Source organism: Clupea harengus, chromosome 9 (genome assembly GCF_900700415.2).
Source record: "Clupea harengus chromosome 9, Ch_v2.0.2, whole genome shotgun sequence".
NCBI lineage: Eukaryota > Metazoa > Chordata > Actinopteri > Clupeiformes > Clupeidae > Clupea > Clupea harengus.
This window is the reverse complement of record NC_045160.1, coordinates 7,487,991-7,510,490: the sequence shown is the minus strand read 5'-3', so window position 1 is coordinate 7,510,490 and position 22,500 is coordinate 7,487,991. Positions and strand designations below refer to the sequence as shown.

At 45.0% G+C, this 22,500-nt stretch overlaps 1 long non-coding RNA gene across 1 annotated transcript; it reads right to left on the bottom strand.

The window, feature by feature from the left end:
- Positions 1-12,436: 12,436 nt before the first annotated feature.
- On the bottom strand, positions 12,437-16,779 carry LOC116221800. The gene is made up of 3 exons (XR_004164277.2): positions 16,660-16,779; positions 15,169-15,242; positions 12,437-12,710 (listed from the first exon to the last, which is right to left on the bottom strand). It is a non-coding gene; the product is annotated as an uncharacterized LOC116221800 (long non-coding RNA).
- Between the last annotated feature and the right edge of the window lie 5,721 nt (positions 16,780-22,500).

Sequence of the window (22,500 nt, the reverse complement as noted above, 5' to 3'; positions counted from 1 at the left end):
GAACAATGTGACAAGAAAGCAAAACACTGTACGAACTCTGACACGTAATCACACAGCGCTGAGAGTGGTAAATGGCATTGCATGGCGGGAAGTTCTGAGTTGTGTGGTGACCAGGTTCTCTTTTTCTCAGCCAACGAGATGCGGAAAGAGTCCCAATTCAGAAAAACTCCAACTCTACCCAGACACTCACACACACACACACACACACACACACACACACACACACACACACACACACACACAAACTCCATCTCTACCCAGACACTCACTCACACACAGACACACACAGACACACACAGACACACACAGACACACACACACACACACACACACACACACACACACACAAACTCCATCTCTACCCAGACACTCACTCAATGGTTTGAGAGCTCATTGGTGCTCACAACACGCAGAGAAGAAAGATAATGAGCATGTGCGCTACAGTCTGTGTGTCTTTAGCTCTGGCTGGACCTTTTTACCTTTTATTGTCTTTATTTCTTACCCTTTTACCCTGCATCACGATAAAAAAACACTTTGACTTGGAGTTCCTTAAGTTGAAAAACACTATTTTACTTTGTATTAGTGTGATGACTGATTTCTGAATGATTACAATCTTCAACAGTATCACTTGTATTTCCTGGCTTTTAACCATGTGTAATGATCATGTGCATTAAGCCACAGTGAGGCCTACATGACTGGTCACGCCCTGAAGACACAAAGCAGATAAAATGGCTTTTTTCACACACGTCACACATCTGAGGCATGTCATTGAAAAGGTTAAAAGGTTAACACAGAATCGGTCAATTCTAGGTTGTTTTTCCTCAGCCAAACATGGTCGGGTCTGCTTGTGCAATGCCAAACCCACAAACCACAGCGCATGCAGGTGGCAGCCATCTTGACATCTCTGTCTCCGTCTGCATTCAGGTTTTCTAAGACGGTCTCAAAAGAAAGTGGAAATGTTTCAGCAGAGGTATCTTCTCTCTCTTTTTCTTACTTTGTAACACAGACAAACACACACACACACTCACACACACACACACACACACACACACACACACACACACACACAAAGACAGACACACACAGACAGACACACACAGACACACACAGACACACACACACAGGCACACATACACACACAGACACACACACACGCAGACACCCAGGCCCATTACATAATTTAAGAGTGAGTTTAAATCAGCCCTTCATAACGCAGAAGCTGTATACTAAGCCATCTCACAGCCCAGTGACCCTGGGGCCCGAGAGGATTAAAACAATGGTTTACATGGCTGCTTTAACGTGGCCAAAGCGGTCCCCCAAAGCCCTCATCCATCAGCCAGCAGTATTAACATTAAGATAAGAGCGGTCCCCGATATTATACACACACAAGTGGGTGTATACATAAGCGGCCGGTAGCGCGGCGGATGACGGCCTGTTAGTGTAGCCAGGCAGAGTGTTTATCATTACAGTCACCTGGAGAAGAGAGCCCCAGCACTGCCAAGCTGTGCCACTGGGGGAGATGTGTGTGTGTGTGTGTGTGTGTGTTAGGTGTGTGTGTGTGTGTGTGTGTGTGTGTGTGTTAGGTGTGTGTGTGTGTGTGTGTGAGAGAGGAAGAGACCCAGCTCTGCCAAGCTGTGCCACTGGGGGAGACATGTGTGTGTGTGTGTGCGCGCGAGTGAGTAAGAGAGAGACAGAGAGACAGTGGCAGCGCAAGCGGGCAGGCAGCTACGAAGATGATAGAAGAACGCTTCAGATGAACGGTCTGTGAGCGTGTGTGTGTGTGTGTGTGTGTGTGTGTGTGTGTGTGTGTGTGTGTGTGTGTGTGATTGCCCGCAAGTGCTGATAATCCTCTACATGAAGATGTCGGCATGTCACAACTCACAGTTGCATGCGTGTTTATTTCTTCAGCATTAATGCCATTTTTGACATTTCTAGGGGCATAGCTTCACAACAGCACATCAAAATAAAGGCCACATTAGAAATAATGGTTCTCATTACTGATTCATAGCAACAGCTCACAAGGATACAAAGACTCTTCAAATTATTCTGTAATAACACACAGTTTCATCTAACATTTCAGTCATGTTTTACATATTCTCTTTCTTAAATAACATAAGTCCATACACATTAATAATTCCTATATTAAATAAACCATGAGTAATTTGAATCACAGAAGTTTATGATTAAAACATGTTAAACTTGAACTTACCATGAACAAATATTAACTTCAGAATTAGCAGAAATAAAGTCCTGTTGTAAATAATTAATTAAGATTTACATCCATAGTTAATTCATGCTAGTGGATGTACATAATGTGAATCATTTCCAGGTCAGTACTGGACCTCAGAGAGAGGCTATTCAGTATTCAGTATTCACAGTGACTCATGGAGGGCCTACTGTGAAAAGCACGACTCACTTCAAAACTGCACTTTTACTAGCATGTTCTATAGTCACTGCAAAGGTGTAATCACTTTTACTAGCATGTTCTATAGTCACTGCAAAGGTGTAATCACTTTTACTAGCATGTTCTATAGTCACTGCAAAGGTGTAATCACTTTTACTAGCATGTTTTATAGTCACTGCAAAGGTGTAATCACTTTTACTAGCATGTTCTATAGTCACTGCAAAGGTGTAATCACTTTTACTAGCATGTTCTATAGTCACTGCAACGCTGTAATCACTTTTACTAGCATGTTCTATAGTCACTGCAAAGCTGTAATCACTTTTACTAGCATGTTCTATAGTCACTGCAAAGCTGTAATCACTTTTACTAGCATGTTCTATAGTCACTGCAAAGGTGTAATCACTTTTACTAGCATGTTCTATAGTCACTGCAAAGGTGTAATCACTTTTACTAGCATGTTCTATAGTCACTGCAAAGGTGTAATCACTTTTACTAGCATGTTCTATAGTCACTGCAAAGGTGTAATCACTTTTACTAGCATGTTCTATAGTCACTGCAAAGCTGTAATCACTTTTACTAGCATGTTCTATAGTCACTGCAAAGCTGTAATCATGATGCTGACAGGAAATGCATTGTTACCACCAGTGGTTGTATTTACACCAGACAGCGCTTATCAGCTTTTACCCTGTGATATGACAAGTGGGCATAAAACACTAGCGACCATATTGTACTTCTGACCAAAACGGTTCAAACTAAATACTGCATGAAGTGTAATGCTTCAAACTCAACTGTGCAGTGATCAACTAATCTGGCAGACCTTGACCTTTTTTCTCTTACTAACTAAGGCTCTTCCTTGTTCTGTTCCTATAAGGCTGTTCTTAAGTTCTGCCTCCATTATCTTAGGACCCCCTGAGGATGTCCAGCACTGGGGTCAGGTGGAATCAATCCAAACTGTGCTGCTTGGTCTTCATCTGTTCCCACTCACACTCTGCCTCTGTACTGGACAACACCCTCAGCCATGTGTCTGACTGTCCGTATGGCAGGCAGAAGGACATGCATCACACAGGAAAGCCCTGTTAGGTCTTCATCGGGTGGCTATGAATGATAATGCTACATGGAAGACATACTATGCAATGTTAAATACACATTTACAACCTTTAGTTGCACACAGACACTTACACACACAAAAAACACACACATGCCCACACACGCACGTGCACACACACACACACACACACACACACACACACACACACACACACACACACACACACACACACACACACACACACACACACGTCATCCATCTCAGGGAAAGAAAGAGAGAAAGCAGGGCACATCAGTGTGGTCATCACGTATTCTCAGAATCTCACCGGCCTTGTTCTGAGAGAGCTGTTCCTGCGTGCGTGTTTGCAAGTGCTGACGAGCGCGCTGGTAACCACGGCAACGGTGTGATGATAACTCCCTGCCCACTGAAACCCATCTCCCTGCCTTCACTTCTACCAGCAAGAGCACGAGTGAGTCATGGTGTTCTCAGCTTCCTGCGCACACCAAGAACTCACTTTGACCTCCTGATTTTTTTTCCTGTGTGTGTGTGTGTGTGTGTGTCTGTGTGTATCTGTGTGTGTCTGCTGTCCAGCAGGTGCTTGAATGTGTGTGTGTGTGTGTGTGTTTATGTGTACATTTTTGTGCCCATGGGTTTATGTATTAGGGTTTGTACATTGGTATATGCGTACCTGTGTGTTTGTGTGTGTGTGTGTGTGTGTGTGCGTGTGTTTGTGTGTGATTATTGTACTGTGAGTCTGTATATACATTTTGGACATTGTGTTACTGTGGGTGCATGTGTGTACTATTAGTATAATAGCCTTAGTGTATGTGCAGGGTGTGATTTGGATATATATCCCTTCCTCCACTGCATTATTTGTATCCCTGGTGGGGACACAATTGATCCCCCCCCCCCCCCCCCTTACTAATTAATGCTACTTCACTAATAGACCTTATAAAATACCTAAAATAAATATTTTTAAGTGCTGCAATGTGAGAACAGTCTATAGTGCAAACAACAATAAAAGCAGAAACGGACTATCACTGTCAGCGCGTGCACTCGTGTGACAAGAAAGATAACACATCGTTGCCTTGGCCTTGATTCATGCACAACTCACCAAGGTCCAACAAGGTCACCAAGCTCAAATAGTCTATTTCAGCTAGAGAACTACAGCTAGCTAGCCAAATGAAAGAAAAAAAGAAAATGATTCAGTGTAGCATATCATATTTTACAGGACCCTCAGAAAAAGAAATATTACAAGAGAAATTCAAGTACAGGAGCTACAGTTGTTAGGATGGAAGACAACTCCCAGGCTGACTCATACCCAAACTTGCCATTCACAACTATCAAGGACATGTCAAATGGTTTTTCACGATCACGCTCCTACATTGTCAATGTTCATCATTGTATTTCTGGAGTCTACTAGAATAGATTTATATGCTTCAAAGATCCAAAAACACATTCTTTTTCTCTATTCACCCTCTGACTGAAAAACTTTGTTAGAGCTCCTGTCTTTTGTCATCGGGAAATAAGGATTGTGTTACAAGATTGTGTCATAATGTAACAGAGGAAAAAGGCTGGAATTCCAACAAGGTGTTTCAGGTCGCTGGGAAAAGTGGTTTTGTTGGAGTGGTGTGTACTTTTGTAACTCTGCAGACCGTTTACATGCACCAAAAAGCTCTATAACACACTCAAGTGAAGGGGGGAACCGCTCAAAGGCAATAATAGGTCCCCGTTTACACACTAGTGTGAAGAATGGGGCAGATCTCTGTTTTGGTGCACCGAGTGTTTAAAGGTAATGGTTGGAGTGTCTGACATCTACTGTAACCAAAACTCATTGATTTAATCAAGTTGCTGTCTAGCGAGCTACCTGGTTCATTTGCGGAGGGTGAAAGGAAAAGAAGTCATCACATAAACAAACGGCCGGTTAGCGCTTGCAATGCGCACCCGGCCTTTATGCTAGCTAGCACATGCTTTAAGCCAGCACATGCTTTAACAGCTGCAAGACATTTATTTATTATGATTTAATTTTATGAATAAAAACGTTTCAACCCCCCCCCCCCCCCACCTGCCCTTTTAGTACTTTGTTTCATGTGTCTGTCGCTAGCTAGCTAGCATTACCTGTCACTTGTCAGTGTTAGCCATGATTGCTGACGTTATTTCATGATTGACATTCCGACAATCCATCTCTGACTTGCGGGCTTGTCCCCAATATGGATTAGGTAGTACAGTGCATTCATTCACCATTGTTTTCCTGGTAGAAGAGTCAGTAAGGTTTGGGAACGCTGGATCTAAGATGATTCAGAATGATTGAATTAAGGCTGCGGCTGCTACACTCAAGAGGAAATTAAGAATCAAGTGGATTTGGCTAAATTTTTTGTATTGCAGAACGATGAAAGAACCAATATGTTCTGCCATGCACAAGTTCCATTATTTTGAGGTATGTTGATGTATACAGATGGATTAAAGAGCACTTTTAGGGCTTACTTGATGAGTCTGGTGGCAACGATTCCCAGTCAGTGTTCACCGTCGTAGATGCAGAGATCAAGGAGAGATCAAGGACTGTAGTTACCACTCAAAGCTTGTGTTTGCGTTCTTACTTATTGTTACTTTGGCCTCTCCCTGCCCGTTAGTCCCTGGTTCCCAAACCCCATTGAAACCATTGTGAACAAATTTACCCAAGGTGAAAATTCCAGTATTTTCTTCAGTCACTTGACAATTATTAGTCGCCAGAAGTCCCCATTTAAGAGTTTAATTTTTCAGACCACAGAACACCCCAGCTTTCTGAGGTTCACAAGTTCACACACTCTATTTCAACTACCAGCCGCCACTACTGTGTGTGTGTGTGTAGGTTTGTGGCGTGTTTGTGTGTCTGTGAATGTCTGACTGTCATTTGCCCTCATTGCGGGTTGATGTATTTTTTTTTCTTGTTTCCTGGCAGAGCGTGCTTCCTCTTTTTGAAAAGTCTTGCTATTGCGCAAGTCTAGTGGAAACAGTGCAAACACTGGACAGACACAAGACCCTGAGATCAGTTGGGTTCTGGGAATGATGGAGGACAAGGAAGACCCTCACTGTTTCATCCGTTAGCACCCTATCAGTGCCCCCTCACCACACAGACACACACACACACACACACACACACACACACAGACACAGACACACACACACAGACACACACACACACACAGACACATACAGACATAGACACACACACAGACACAGAGACACATACACACACAGAGACACACACACACAGACACACACACACAGACACACACAGACAAACACACAGAGACACACACACACACAGACACACACACAGACACACACACACACACAGACACAGACACAGACACACAGAGACACACACACACACACACAGAGACACACACACACAGACACACATACACAGACACACAGACACACACAGGCAAACACACACACACACACTCACACACACACAGACACACACACACACACACACACACACACACACACACACACACACACAGACAGACACACACACTCACAAACACACAGAGACACACACACACACACACACACACACACAGACAGACAGACACACACACACACACACACACACACACACACAGACACACAGAGAGAGAGAGAGAAAGATAAGGCACTGATGCAATAGGGTGAGTAACTGCTTGGGGGCTCAGCAGCTCCAGCCGTGTGAAAAAGCTCTGATGACTGCTTGTGAGTGTGGGGAAGTTTCCAGAAGTGGCTGTTCACCGAACCACAAACACACACAGACACACACAGACACACAAACACACACACAGACACACACACACACACACACACACACACACAGACACACACAGACACACACGTGCGCGTGGTGACATACAGAGACTGCCTGCCGTCTGATCCAATGCCCCGCGGGTGCCTGTTCTTGCAGTCAGAGGTGAAACACACGGGGGAAGACAGACACTCTCACTCCGAAGCCCAGCAGGAAGGTAAAGACTGGGGGGAGACAGACAGGGAGACATGTCAGACATAGACAGACAGACAGGGAGACAGACAGGGGGACATGTCAGACATAGACAGGCAGACAGGGAGACAGACAGGGGGACATGTCAGACTAGGCAGAGACAGACAGGGAGACATGTCAGACATAGACAGGCAGGCAGACAGGGAGACAGACAGGCAGACACTCTCTCTCTTTCTTTGTGTCTGTGTGTATGTATGCACTCCCACACACACCCACATTATCACTCACCTTCCTGGCTGTGCGTACACACACACACACACACACACTCACACACTCACACACTCTGCACAGAGTCAGGTTTACCCAGGGGGAAGTGTGGAGCAGCATGCAAACGCAGAGCTTGTTCTTGCCATAGATGGGAACTTGGGCACAAATGGATTGGGAAGATCATGCTGATCACATAGCATGAGGCTCTGCCAGAGAGCTGGCAGCTGAATTGCCCCCTGCAAAGTAGGGGCAACTTTGTGTCCGGGCAGACCTGGACCGACCAACGCTGACAAGCCTACGATCTAGAAGGAACAAATGGCTCTTCATGAGGTCTTTACAGCTACACCTAGACCTAACAGATGATACATTTCCCCCTATGGCTGAAAATGTCATGCTTAACATATGTAGAGTGCCCTTTAAAGCAACATCATATATGTTTCATGTACTTTTTAAGGTATGTTTTGGTAGGTAGCTGGTCTCCAATTCATTTTGATTGTATATATGGCCATGTAAAGGAGAGTCCAACACACCTGTGGTTCTCACTAGCTGCACAGCCTCCTCACAGATCAGCTTTCCGCTCTGGGTTGGATACTGTGCATATATGCAATGGCCACCAAACCAAATGACATCTGTAAGCAAGCTGGTTACATGTCAATCCAACTGTGTTGCTGTCACAGTTTGCAAGGCAAAGTATGTGAGCTGTTAGCTTGCTAGTAAAAACCACAGCTTCATCATTAAGCGTTCTGTGGACATAGTCTGTGGAACCCATGAGAGCTCTTAGCACCCTTGAGGTGCTAGATTATGGTCTAGAGTGTATAGTGCTGGCCCTGGGGCTTTGGCTGATCCCTCTCTCTGTCATCTCACTCTCTGCCTGTGTGCAGGTGGGGAGGGCAAGCAGCCAGCTCAGAGCTCTCAGCTTCCAGGATCTGACATCACACTCTGATAAGCTGTGTGTGTGTGTGTGTGGGGGGGGGGGGGGGGGGGGAGCATGAGCGAGAGAATGTGTGTCTTTTGAGTGTGTGAACATGTCACATTTTTGTGTTCCCTCAGTGTCTCTTGACACCAAACAGATAAGTGACACACACACACGCATACGCACACGCACACACACACACACACACACACACACACACACACACACACACACACACACGCACACACACACACACACACACACACACACACACACACACTTGTAATCACATTGCTACAAGAACTGCCTCCCAGTTCAATCCACATCTAGTGCAACGCACCAGGCAGAACACCCTGCCGGCATGCTCCATGGTTTGCGGGTACACCTCCCCCACACTCGTCTGCCGTGGTACCTGTGCCACCGCGGCCACTGTCTGAGTGAGCACAGCCAATGACTCACTGACCACAGGCCACCTCACTTGGGACTTCAGAGCTGCTGCAGCCCACACCAACCAAGCTCAAGGTAAACAGGGTCAAACAAGGTCAGTTTCTGCGGAATCATTTCAATTGAAATATTATAGATTGGCATTCATCCAGTAAAAGTTTAGACAGTCATCGACAAACAGAAAGCACCATGGAAACAAAATGGAACTGTTAAACTCCAAAAAAAGAGTGTAGGAAGACTAAAAGAAAATGGCGCAAATACAAATTTCAGATCCACTTTCAAATCCATGAAGGGATACTCTGCACACATAATGCTGAAGTAGAAAAAGCAAGACAATCTTTCTTCTCTAGAAATATAAACAATACTCGTGTGCTATTGGCAACAGGCGAGGAGTCAGCTCTGGAACCAACTTCTTGATGGAATCAAATGTGCTCCAACTGTAGCCACTGAAGACAAATCTTTTTATTGACTTACTTTTTTTATTTATTTGTCTTTTCAATATTCTTTTAGCCTTGTGTTTAATCTTTTATTTTTCTGTGTTCTTTTATCTGCTCATTTATAAAGCACCAATGTGTATGAATTGATCTATATAAATAAACTTGCCTTGCCTGAGATTACCATCTTTGGTGCACAATTCAGATAAGCGGATAAACAGTAGGATGCAAATGAACCATATACGTATATATACGTAATTCAAATTTTAATATATTTATTTATATTGTTTGTGTGTTTTTGAATCATGCCATTTCTATTGATTCATTTTTGATTTCAATATGTATGTGCTTCCCTGGCTTTAAAGAGCGGCTCTCGGTCTTGGGGGCAGGCAAAGCAGAACAGCAACACCAGCAAAGCACCAGCAAAGATTTTCACAGGGTCAGGGTGTGGAGACAAAAAAAAAACACAGACCACACACACACACAAATAAACACACACACACATACACACACACACACACACACACACACACACACACACACACACACACAAATAAACAAACACACACACACACAAAGCTTTGGCTCTGGGTGGACCACAGGCCTGTGAGATGCGAGGGTGAGGGAGATACAACCTATTAGTCAACTACACAAAGGGTAATAGCAGGTCAACACACAGACACACACCCATCCTCTTGATCACACCCTTGCTCTTGTTAAGTTTTACCCACAAGATCATTATCAATCACACACACACACACACACACACACACACACACACACACACACACACACACACACACACACACAAACACACACACACACTCTTTCATTCCCCCACTCTCTTTCTTGGACAAATACACTTCTTTTCTATTTGTGTCCCTACACACAAACACCATTGCCTACACCCTGTACTCTGTGATAACACAGAGAAACAGCTCATTGTGCACCTCCACCACAGACATGGTAGCAGGGCTCACATCCAAGGAGATGGGACACACGCTAGTCTACATCGCTACTACCCCTCCGAGGGCCAGTATAATGGGTCAAGCAGTATCATAGCACCGCAAGCAGTTATTAGCTCACAATAAGTACACATTTACACTCCATCTCGACTCTATTCTTGGTGTGCAGTGCAGTGCAGTGCAGTGAGTCTGATGCTCCAGGGGCAACAGAGCTCATAGTTAGCGTTAGCGTTAGCATTAGATTCCTTACGCAACACCCCGAGGACAGGACAGGGGGTCTAAAAAGGCAACGTTTACTAAAGCGAGACGGCGCGGAGACTAGCAAGCGCTCATGGTTGGGGCAGTTCCTGGCTCTGAGTGGGGCGACAGGGTCACAGAGGCTGGGAAACTGGAGAGAGACTGCAGGGGCCAGCCAGGCCAGCACAGAGCCTCCTGCCCTGGGAGAGACTGCAGAGGCCAGCCAGCCTCCTGCCCTGGGAGAGACTGCAGATAAAGCTGTCAGCAACAACATGAGATCATATCCAGAGTGGATGTGCCAAAGAGCCTTTCACACACTGACAAACACACAAACACATGCACAAACACACACACAAACCCAGATAGGCATGCACAATCACAAACGTGCACACACACACACACACACACACACGCACACACACAGACACACACACACACACACACACACACACACACAAATACATGATACCAAACCACAAAAGCACTGTACAACTGCTGAATTGAGAGTGTCACCATGCTCTAAAACTAAAATGGAAGGGATAAAAATAAAACCACACACAACATGGTTTACACTACATAACGCAAATGACTACCTCTGAGGCATCCACACACTCACCTGCAGCCACAAACACAAACACACACACACGCACACACACACACACACACACACACAAATACAGGATGTTCGAAGGCACAATCAACTGTGAGAAATCTCACAGCTATAAGAGACACTGAGGATGAAAATGCTCGCTCTATATATACACAAAATGAGAAGATGATCATGAGGGTTGTCACGTTGAACCACTGGCCAAAACGCTCAAGCGTTTTTTAAAGGTGCTTTTTAAGACTTCTTGCATATTTATGAATATCAGGGCAACATTCTTTCCCATTTAGACACTACATGCTTAGTTTAAACACTGGCACTGTACACTATGGGGCCAGCACACACCCACTCACATACAGTACAAACAAACTTTTAAGACACTACACACACACACACACACACACACACACACACAGACACACACAGACACACACACACACACACACACACACACACTAGTGCTGAGAGGCCTGGGACAACACTGGGGGTGGGGGGGTGAGGTGAGCAGGCGAGGGAGGTTGTTTCTATATGACACCAACTTTGATCCAGATAAGTTCCAGACTCATTAGCATAGCTCCGGAGGGTCTTTCTGGAGAAGAGCAGAGATGAAAGAGATGAAGAGGAGACGCTCTCTTGTTCTTCACCACTGCGTCAGCCTCGCCTCCTCCTCCTCCTCCTCCTCCTCCTCTTGTTGCTGCTGCTGCTGCTGCTGCTGCCATGGCTCAGTTTAGATCCTATCATTTCTGGCCCTGTGCGTTTGTATAGCTTCTTAAGGAAGGCGCTGACATTTACAGCAGGAAGGAAGCCTTCCAAGGGTTTGAGGGCATGGTAGCGAGAGTGAGGCCTTGGCCAGACACGTACTGCACCTCTGGGAACTGTTACGGTGACGAGGAGCATCCTAATTAACCGCCCCTCCCACCTCTCTCGTACACACTCACACACACAGAGGTTTAACATTCACAAAGGGACACAACCATCACATATGCACAACTAAAGGTCTCACACACACACACACACACACACAGACACACACACTAACACTTACAAAGGGACAGTCACGACACAACAAAATCACACACACACACACACACACACACACACACACACACACACACACACACACACACACACACACACACACACACACACACACACACACACACACACACACACACACACACACACACACACACACTGCCACCGAAGGGAGACGCCAGGCCACACCGGGGACAGCGCGCGGTCTTATCGGCAGCCAGCGTGGGCCACACATCCCACTGCAGGGCTGAGGGTTCCAGCTCAGGTCTCCCCACCACAGCCCTCTCTCTCTCCCTCCCTCTCCCTCGCCAGCGGTGCGGCAGCTGGTGCCACCAAATAAGAGAGTCTGTCCGCACTCTCAGCCAGTGACGGCGCAGCCACTGCAGCCTGTACTTTGGAGCTTCCTAAATCCATAAACAAAAGAAAAAGAAAAATATCAAAACAAACAACAACAAAAGAGACCACACACACCCCTGAATCCGATTGCACATCACAAGGATTTGATTGTCACGGGCCCCGGCAATAGGCATAAGAGATGGCTATTATGTGCACTAAGTGGGAGTGGCGCGTCACCCTCGAAGAGTGGTGTGATGTGACACAGGCATCTCAGCGTCTGAGAAAACCAGTTATCAAGAGACACTTCTGCTTCATCCACCCAGATAAGGTTATGGTTGAAATGAGTCACTAGAAGAGGTGGACAAATAGGAACAATTCACTAAGCAAGTGTGTGTGTGTGTGTGTGTGTGTGTGTGTGTGTGTGTATGAGGGTGTGTGTGTGCATTGTTGGACTTGATATGAGAGAAAAAATACATGTCTCACTGCATATTTTTAGCCCGGGAACGTTTGTTCAGCATGCATATTTTGTTCATACCTACCAAAATAAATCCATCCCTGTACAAAGGTTTAAGCTGGAAGAAGGCAGTGACACGCTGCTTGAATGGCCCCTGTTCACTGACGTATGGAGCGTATGGGGGAGAGTGGGGGCGCATTTCACTGCAGCGTCGTCTGAACTGATTCCCACCTCCACAGTTACAACTCATAATTCACAGCGCTGTTTGGACACGAGCACGTCGCTGTGGACACTGATGGCATCGACAAGGGCGGCTAAATCTGACTGTCCCCTAACAGACACAGACTGGTGTTTCACCCACCCTGACCAGTGTGTGTGTGTGGGTGGTGTGTGTGTTTGTTTGTGTGTGTGTGTGGTGTGTGTGTGGTGTGTGTGTGGTGTTTGCGTGTGTTTGTTTGTTCATGTGTGTGTGTGTGTGTGTGTGTGTGTGTGTGTGTGTGTGTGTTGTGTATGTGTGTGTGTGTGTGTTTGTGTGTGTGTGTGTGTGTGTGTGTGTGTATGTGTATGTGGTGTGTTGTGTATATGTGTGTGTGTGTGTGTGTTTGTTTGTAAACTGCCGATGAGTGTCACTGGTGCAGTAGGGCTGGCATGTGCTGCTGTGTGTGAGTGAGTGAGGCAGCCCCACTGGGCCTCACAGAGGAGACAGGCAGTCTGTTGGGTGAACTGAAACCTCTGGTGTACATCAGGCCACAGAAGGAAGCAGATAAAGGTCTTGACCCTGAGGTCAGCTGAGCTGCTGCAGAGCGTGTGTGTGCATGCGTGTGTGTGTGTGTGTGTGTGTGTCTGTGTGTAGAGATGACTATCATAAAAAACGGTCCAACAGAAACCCCTCTGACAGAGTGTGCTTGTGTGGCTTCCCTCTCAGTCTCTGGTTCCCTGTCTGCAGGGGAAGAGGGCCAGTGCCAGGGTGCAGAGCTTTATGAGCTGGTCTCAACCAGACTCACCACATTCCCACTGTCCCTCGGCTGGGGGACGTGACTCTGACCAGGGAGCAGCAGCAGCCAAACCACGGCGCACTTATGCACACGCGTGCACACACACACACACACACACACACACACACACAAATACACACTTTAGTACACATGGCTGACACATATTCACACAAACACACACACACACACAGATATGCACACTCACACTCAAAGATCCTCACAGCTTTTTGTAACGTGTTGAATTTTAGTTCTCTAAGTATAATTTTAAGAGCTTCCTCACAACAAGGCTGCTCTTGTTCAAACTGGATACCACATTTGGATGTTAAGTTTATCCGCAAATTTTCAGGCAAGAATCGACCTACAGCCAAAACTCATAGGCCTTTTCCGGATGTCACTTTCAAGAGTGTGTGGAACTGTATATCTGCAATCTAAATTAATGTGTACAGAGAAAAGCCTTTGGTCAGACTGAGCCCAGTGTTTTTGATAGAGTGACAAGCTGTGGTATTACTGGAAAAGGCAGCACGGCCACAAAGGGGCTTACAAAATAAAAGTCCTGCCATGTTTCTGTGAGTTTGCAGGCTGATCCAGATTAGTGCATTTACATTAAGAGGAAAATCTGAAGCTCACAAGTCGCGCAGCGTCCCTGCCAAACCTGTGTTCAGAGCCCCCTGCCTTGCACTCTTTTTTATCTCAGGTTGATCCAGATTACTACATTTGCATTTAGACATTCATCAGACATTTTATCCAAAACATTTTATCCTTACAGTATATACACTTTTTATTAGTTTATGTGCTCCCTGGGGGTTGAACCCGAACCTGTACTGGTGGAGTGAAAACTAAACAGTATCACCTCTCCCAAGTATTAACAGAATGTACTCCGTTTTGATTGTTCCTTATTGGCCACAGGTTTTTGCACTCGTTTTTGATAATTCCTTATTGGCCACAGGTTTTTGCACTCGTTTTTGATAGTTCCTTATTGGCCACAGGTTTTTGCACTCGTTTTTGATAGTTCCTTAGTGACCATTGGTTTTGCTTATCTGCCCTGAAAATTAAATGCCACATGGTTTATTTCATTACCTTCTGTGATGCTGTGACCAGGTGTTTTGTCAGCCCCAGATAAGGGAACCCGTAGGCCAAATGAAGACTGGACCCTTGAAAAAAAATAAGGATAAAATGTCATACACACACAAACAGCACAGTCTTACTGTGCCGTCAGCCTCTCTCTGCATGTGCGGATGTGCAATACCTTCTTAGAGCAATACCCTTATCGCACATTCACGTGTTCATTCTGATTCATTCTCGTGAAAATCTATTTCTGTTCCTTTTATGTTCCTTTTGCGATGGCCCGTGACTGGATGTCCAGTTCTAGAAGCAGAGGGCCCTCGGTCCTGGGGAGGCCAGGAATAGATGGTGAGGTGACTCAGACGATCATTATCTTGTTAAAAGGCTCAGCTGGCAAGCCATTCAAGCACACAGGAAGTGGGCCTTCCAGGAGCGCGCACTTTGCCACTGGCCTGGGCGAACAACAACAACAACAACAGCAACAACAAAAAAGAGAAGTGGCTGCTGCCCATAAACTGATGTGGCCCTGCCAACATCTCCACAGAGGTTGCCTGGTCACGTGGAGACGACAGCAGTTTAGAGAAGATGCGGTCCAAAATATGGCCACCTCATAGTTTCAAGCTGTGAATTCTGACCCAGACCAAACAGTGACCTTTCATTCCAATTCTTTTGCTCTGCAGATTTATGAGGATGGACATTTGGAATGTCAGGGGATATTTATGGATGGCAAAAAAAAAAACAACAACCAAAAAAACAAAACTGATGCATGATTCTAAGGATAGCTAAACTGCACATTTTCCATTACAGAGAGTCCAACGATCACTTTGCTGCACTTGCCAGCCAATTCGTGGGCTGGTGGTAATTCCTTGGACGTGGAGTGACTAGTTCTGAATACATTATTGTAAAATGGGTCTCCTGGTATGCTGGCATATGCTTAGTGAGGTTCACCAATGGGTGATTAGAGGCTCTGCGGTCCAGTCCATTACAGCCAACCAATGGTGGTTTGGAGCAGAAGTCTGAATCATTTCATTTCTTTGACCTCCCCTCTAAGTTCCCATGCTAATTATGATTCGCTGTCCTTATGATTCATAGATGTTAACAATGGCATAAGGGGAATGCACACCAAATAGCTCTTCCTACTGCAAACCAATATGAAAGCTTTGGGTTCAATTTTCAGAGCTGTGGGATTACTGAGGATGTGGCATATAATTGCTTTGACACTTTGGCCTCGCGTTTATCCATAATGCAACGCAACAGGGAACATAACAATAGACGTTCGGGGCGGATTCCTGACACCCTGTGAATGGTTCTTCTGAGGTCTTTCTCATAGCCACCATGACCACGATGGCTCTCCGGTTTGACCAACCACAGGGTACACAGTGTGTCCAAAGACTGCCGTCAGAAAAAAAAGAATCAATTCAAGATAAGGAAAAAAAAATGTGACAAACAATTGCGATAAAGTCAAAATGGTGAGAAGTACTCGCAAGGTCTGAAAAGTTGGCTTACTGTAGCAGCTCTCCGTCCTCTTCTTCGTGATAACACTGACATCTAATGGCGAGAGAAACGAACCTCTGCCAAGGTGCTTCCGGTAACGCAGATAATATTGCGCAGCCAATTAAGTTAGGATGGTCGAGATCGTCTAGAAACAGAGAAACGGAATAAAAAATGCATATTCATGTGTTGTTCTGATAAGGACACGAAATTATTCACTTGTTAATATTGTAACAAGTGAACGAATATCCAACAGGTATCGATGGATATTCGTTAGTATGGATTTGTAAAAATATCATCGGTCGTGGTTGGTGAATTTCAGCATTACAACAAAATAATAAGTTATTAAAACATAACCTGCTTCATAATGTATCTAGATGCAAAACTTCCTGTATGTCTGTTTATAGTCAACCGATTTGTGTATGACGCCTTTCGACGAGATTAAATATACCAAGCGATCAGGTTCTATATTTTGCCTTGGTAGGTGTCTGGGCAGGACATTTCCCTACTCATTTTGGCAACATTCTCTAGCAACCCACACTGTGAACGGAGAATTGCTGCTATTAAGTTAACTCATAATAACACAAAAGTGTAAGGGTTCAAAACTGTTTTAGGCTTAATATAATATGAAGACTACAACAACAACACATAGAAAGAGAATAACAATGTTGCACTAATATTACAACTGCAACTACAACTACAACAACAAATAAAACAGCAAAAACAATAATAATAACAATACTAATACTAATAATAATACATATTATCCAATTATATTTTAGCACACTGTAAAGAAAGCATTGTTATGTGATGCATCCTATGCATTCTCATCCAGTTATGACTTCCATGTAATGACTTTGACAGAAAAGTTATACAATATTTCCAAGTGATGATATTGTGGACATGAGAGTGAAGTTTTACCTGTGTGTCTTGTGTGTGTATTTAATCAATAGTGATGTGGCAGCACCCCCAGCTTTGTCTGTAATTGAGGCCCAACTCACGTGTACATTTGACTCACATCGAGCAGTGACATCCTCGCCTCCGCCGCTATACTTAGCATAGTAGGTTTCACGTGGGCCAGTGGACATCTCTGCCCATAGAAACTCCACAACGGCCTGCAGTTTCCCCATGGAACTCTGTGGTCAGATACGGAGCTGCCCTAATAGCCCTAGGAAACAGGTGTTGTGGCAGAAATAAATCTCCCCCTCTTGGTGTTAACGTCATGCAACACAACAGTTGACCTACAGTATTAACATTAGTCTGCAGTATTGCCATGTCAGTCGTGGTGTGTGCTATCCAACAACAACATGCGTGCAACAGAGTCTCTTAACTCAATTTAACGACTGCAAATTCAAGACAGAAGCCACAGTGATGACTAATTAATATTCCCTTATACTGTAGTTTTAGAGAACACACACTACATATAGGGGAGAGGAGCTCTCAGCCTGCTGCAGGCATCAGCACACATTAGGCCACAAGCCGTCGACCACTAGCGCTGCTAGCTAGCTTTGTGGCTGTGAGTTGAAATGAGGCTATGAGCGGAAGTCTGAAAGAGGGCGACCCTAAGCCACAATACAAAAGGTGGAGCAATAATAAGACACATGCAGAGACCTCAGAATCTCACAAATACAACAATTAGCGTTCAACAACACACCTCACAAAACAACTTCCAGCACTGGATTAGTGAACATTCATTATTTGTATTAGCACCTGCTAATCATCATTTGAGTGACACCTTACACACAATTCAGCAAGAACACATAGTATTCTATCAAGCAGCACATTTGTACAATTTGTGTTTGTGTTGCTAGTCCCACTTCCGGTCACTAGGCACTACTGTTTGAAGGGGTAGAAGCACAGCATATAGTATGACATTGTATGTATGCCACTGACCTTCAGCCTCTCCAAATGCTTCCCAGCGTCCCTCCCCCCCCCCCCCCCCCCCCCTCAACGAGCGAGCGAGAGAGAGAGAGAAAGAGAGAACATGAATAAAAAGTAGAAGATACGGTTAGAGTGAGTTATCAGTCACTGTGCAGAACAATCTGACAGTATGAACAAAGAGGACCTATGAGAAAACTGTAAGAGAAGAAGACTAGAAGACTATAGCCTTCTAATAGGCCCTCTTTGCCAGTATTAAGACAAGGAATAGACCACATCTTAAAAAAAATTCTACCTGTCTGTGTGAGAGAGCAACCCCCCTCCCTAAAAAAAAAGAAAAAAGGATTTCTTTTGAATGGCTGTCGGAAAGGAACAGAGCCATACAAATCCAGCCCCCTTCAAAGAGCCCTTTTCCCATCACTAGTAACCAAACCTGTCTGAATCCAAATATTCCAAAAGCTACATTATTTGAATCACTTCATGTAATAAAAGCCTGTGATTAAGGAGTTAAACATTAGCAATACTCTGTGCTATTTAAGTAAACAAAGCTCTCCTTTTTCATAAACACTACAAAGAACAGAATGCAATCAAACGGAAAGGCGACGGTGACGATAGCTAACATCATCTGTGTGTACGTGCTCAAGATGCTCAACATCTGCATTTATTGTCCTTCAATGTATAGAAAGCAGCATGTGGCGTGTAGGAGTGGCATGAGAGTGATCCGACACGGACCCCGGGAAGGACGCGGACGGATCATGGCTGTGGAGGAGGCAGGGAGAGATCTTACTGTGTCACTCGACCAGCCACCCTCTCTCAATCTCAGCCAAGGTTAGCCAGGAGAGATAATACACTATATGTGTGTGTGTGTGTGTGTGTGTGTGTGTGTGTGTGTGTGTGTGTGTGTGTGTGTGTGTGTGTGTGTGTGTGTGTGCGTGTGTGTGTGTAAGTGCGCTGGGGGAGGGGAGTGAGATGAGTCATCGCTGTGAGTCATGTGCTCTGTGTGGTGTGGACAGAATAAGTGTGCGTGTGTCTCATTAAATGTGTGTCTATATGTTTGTGTGTGTATGTGTTCATAAAAGATTGTGTGCCTTATTGAGTGTGTGTGTGTGTGTGTGTGTATGTTTGTGTGAGTGTGTGTGTGTGTGTGTGTGTGTGTGTGAGAGAGAGAGAGAGAGAGAAAGAGAGAGAGAGAGAGAGTTTAGAGGCAGAGGGAGGTGGGTTGATTGTTCTTTTTACTGGACCAGGTCAAACAGTAAAATATGCTCATATTCTTATGGATCAATCACTATGGATACCCAGAAAAAAACCAATACTAGATTGCCCTGATTGAGAGATTTTCACTTCCCATTGCATGCAACACTCTTTGTCACCAGTAGGTGGCCCTATATATGCAGAATAACACACAGGCTGTAGCTGCAATATCAACTCCAGTTCATCTGATTGGTATTTGGAGGACTCTCAAAAGATGTTGTATGCACTGCTCCACAGTCTGAGGACATAGTGTGGTCTGCAGAGAGGACAATATGGACCATGTTGCTGATAGCAGTGTTCAGAGCGTGGTCATGATGCACGCCTCTCCAGCACATCTCTGGCCCTTCATTCTCCCATGCCCACAGCTGGAGAGCTGGTCGGGATAACAGGAAGGATGATGCATCGCCTGAGTTCAACGCTTTACATGTGCTTCTCTCTCTATCTCCATCGTTCTCTCTTTCTCTCTCTCTCCATCTCTTTCGCTTTCTCTCCTTTGTTCTCCCTCTTTCTTCCACTCTTTCCCATCCTCTCTCACTCTCTTTCCATCTGCCTCTCTCTTTCTCTTCATCTACCTCTCAGTATCTTTCTCTCTGACACACACACTCAATGTCAATGTCTCTCTTTCTGTTTCTCTCTCTCTCTCTTTCTGCTTTATGTCTCGTCTCTGCCTCTCTGCTTCCATCAGACACGACTCAGTCTTGAGGTTTTAGCTGTCACATTATGAGTCAGAAGAAAATCTTCTGCCGAAGAGCAGGTTTGAGTAGCAAAGAGGGCACGAGGAATATCAACCTGGAATAACAGTTTTCATCACACACACACACACACACACACACACACACACACACACACACACACACACGCGTGCATACACACACACACACACACACACACACACACACACACACACACACACACACACACGCGTGCACACACACACACACACACACACGCACGCACACACACACACACACACACACTCACACACACACTCTGTGTGTTTGACTGTGGAATAACAGTCCCTTTTTCATCCAAAAGAAGAAGGTGTGGGATGCATGGCAATGAGCTGAGTTATTGGTTGCAGTGCTGCTGGCAAAAAAGCAGTCTCTGATTTGGCAGCAAACATGTGAATTCTGGTTATTTCTGATCTGTGGCAGCCTTGTTCTCTTCTCTGCCATTGGTCGGTGAGAAAACAGGCTCATCCAGCTGCCTTTGGGTGATCCTTCTTGATTAATTTGAACCTGTCAGTGGTGACTGTGCTTTGATCGGAAACATGTAGGGTTGAGGGAAGAGGACTGCCTATGAAATATTCATGGAATGCAAATACGTGGGCATGAAAAAGGCAAACATGTACATTAAACGGTAAGGCGGGAATCTCGAGACAGACCAGGCCTATGATGTCCCTGCATTCCATTTTTCTGTACCCGTTTGTTAGTGCATGTCTCTTTGCTTCTCCCTCAAGGCTTTTGACTGTGACAGCCCGTGACATTGTGACCTTTTCCAACACACTGTGCTTAAGTGCCTGTCTTTTCCTCACAAAGCTATTCCCTTGACCTTAACCATCTTTTATTTCAAGAGCCGACTGATTCTGCTGACTAATTCCGCCATCGCATTGGTCAGACATTTTGATGTTGTTGTCATTCATTAGTCATCGCGACATGTTAAATGATGTTGTTGGCTCCTCTAGAGTTGTGCAGCAGTATTTGAACACTTTCTCACTCTGAAGGAGAGGGGGGGGTCAGATGGGCCATGGTGATTCATCAGGTGAGGAGAAAACTGAAAAAGAATGAGCACATACCGTTTAAGTAGGAGGTCCACTGATAAAAAATCCAAACTAGATTCCCAAGGCTAATAGTGCAATGTTTTAGCCATTACATCTTCATCAAACAAGTCGAATGTGTTGTCAGAATACGTTTACAAGATCCAGTTCTTGAGTCAGTCCATTTTGTCCTCACAACACCTATCTTTGACCCATGTTCATGAATTCTTTCAACAATCTGAGAAGACCTCAAACCTGTACCTGTTATTTGTTTTCCAGAGCTCCAGGACGGATTGGTTGATGGTAGTTAGCCTGGCCTAGGCCGCAAGGGTTAAGATCTAAAGACCCCCCAAAACCTGCCACTGTATTGAAGGGGAAAGACTCAACTCAAATGTCCAGATGCTGACATTCTGCTGTTCATCAGGTCATTGATTTGTGCCGTATGACTACCTAATAATGTCATATATGCCAGAGATGTCCCTTCTGCCCTTCTTGCACATTTCATCTTTTCTGTTACGTAACCTTTGGTGATGACTAAGAGTTCTCCCTCTAAACCATACATTAACAGCGACGGATAATGTCAGGTGCTAAATTGAGAAAACTTCTTGGTCTTCTCAACTGCAATCACCTCGGCCTTGCAAGGCTTCAGAGCACACGTTCAGTAACCAGAGGTGACCATGTTGTCTGGGCTTGGTGCTTTCAGAAGTGACCCCTTCTTGTACTGAAAGAGGCACATGGTGGTCTGCGGCCCTCCTGAAAAAACTCTAAATGTGGAAAAACATAAACTATTTTGTTCAACAACTAACTTTGATGCAGATATTTTTCCAGCATAACGCGGAAAGCCTTGGAGCTGTCCTCAATGGGCACTGGATGGACTGTGCCTCTCACTCTTCATCTTGTCAGAGCACTGTCAGATGTTTGGGGGTCTGGACCTGTACCTCTTGCACTATATCCTCTCTGAGCACGAGTGC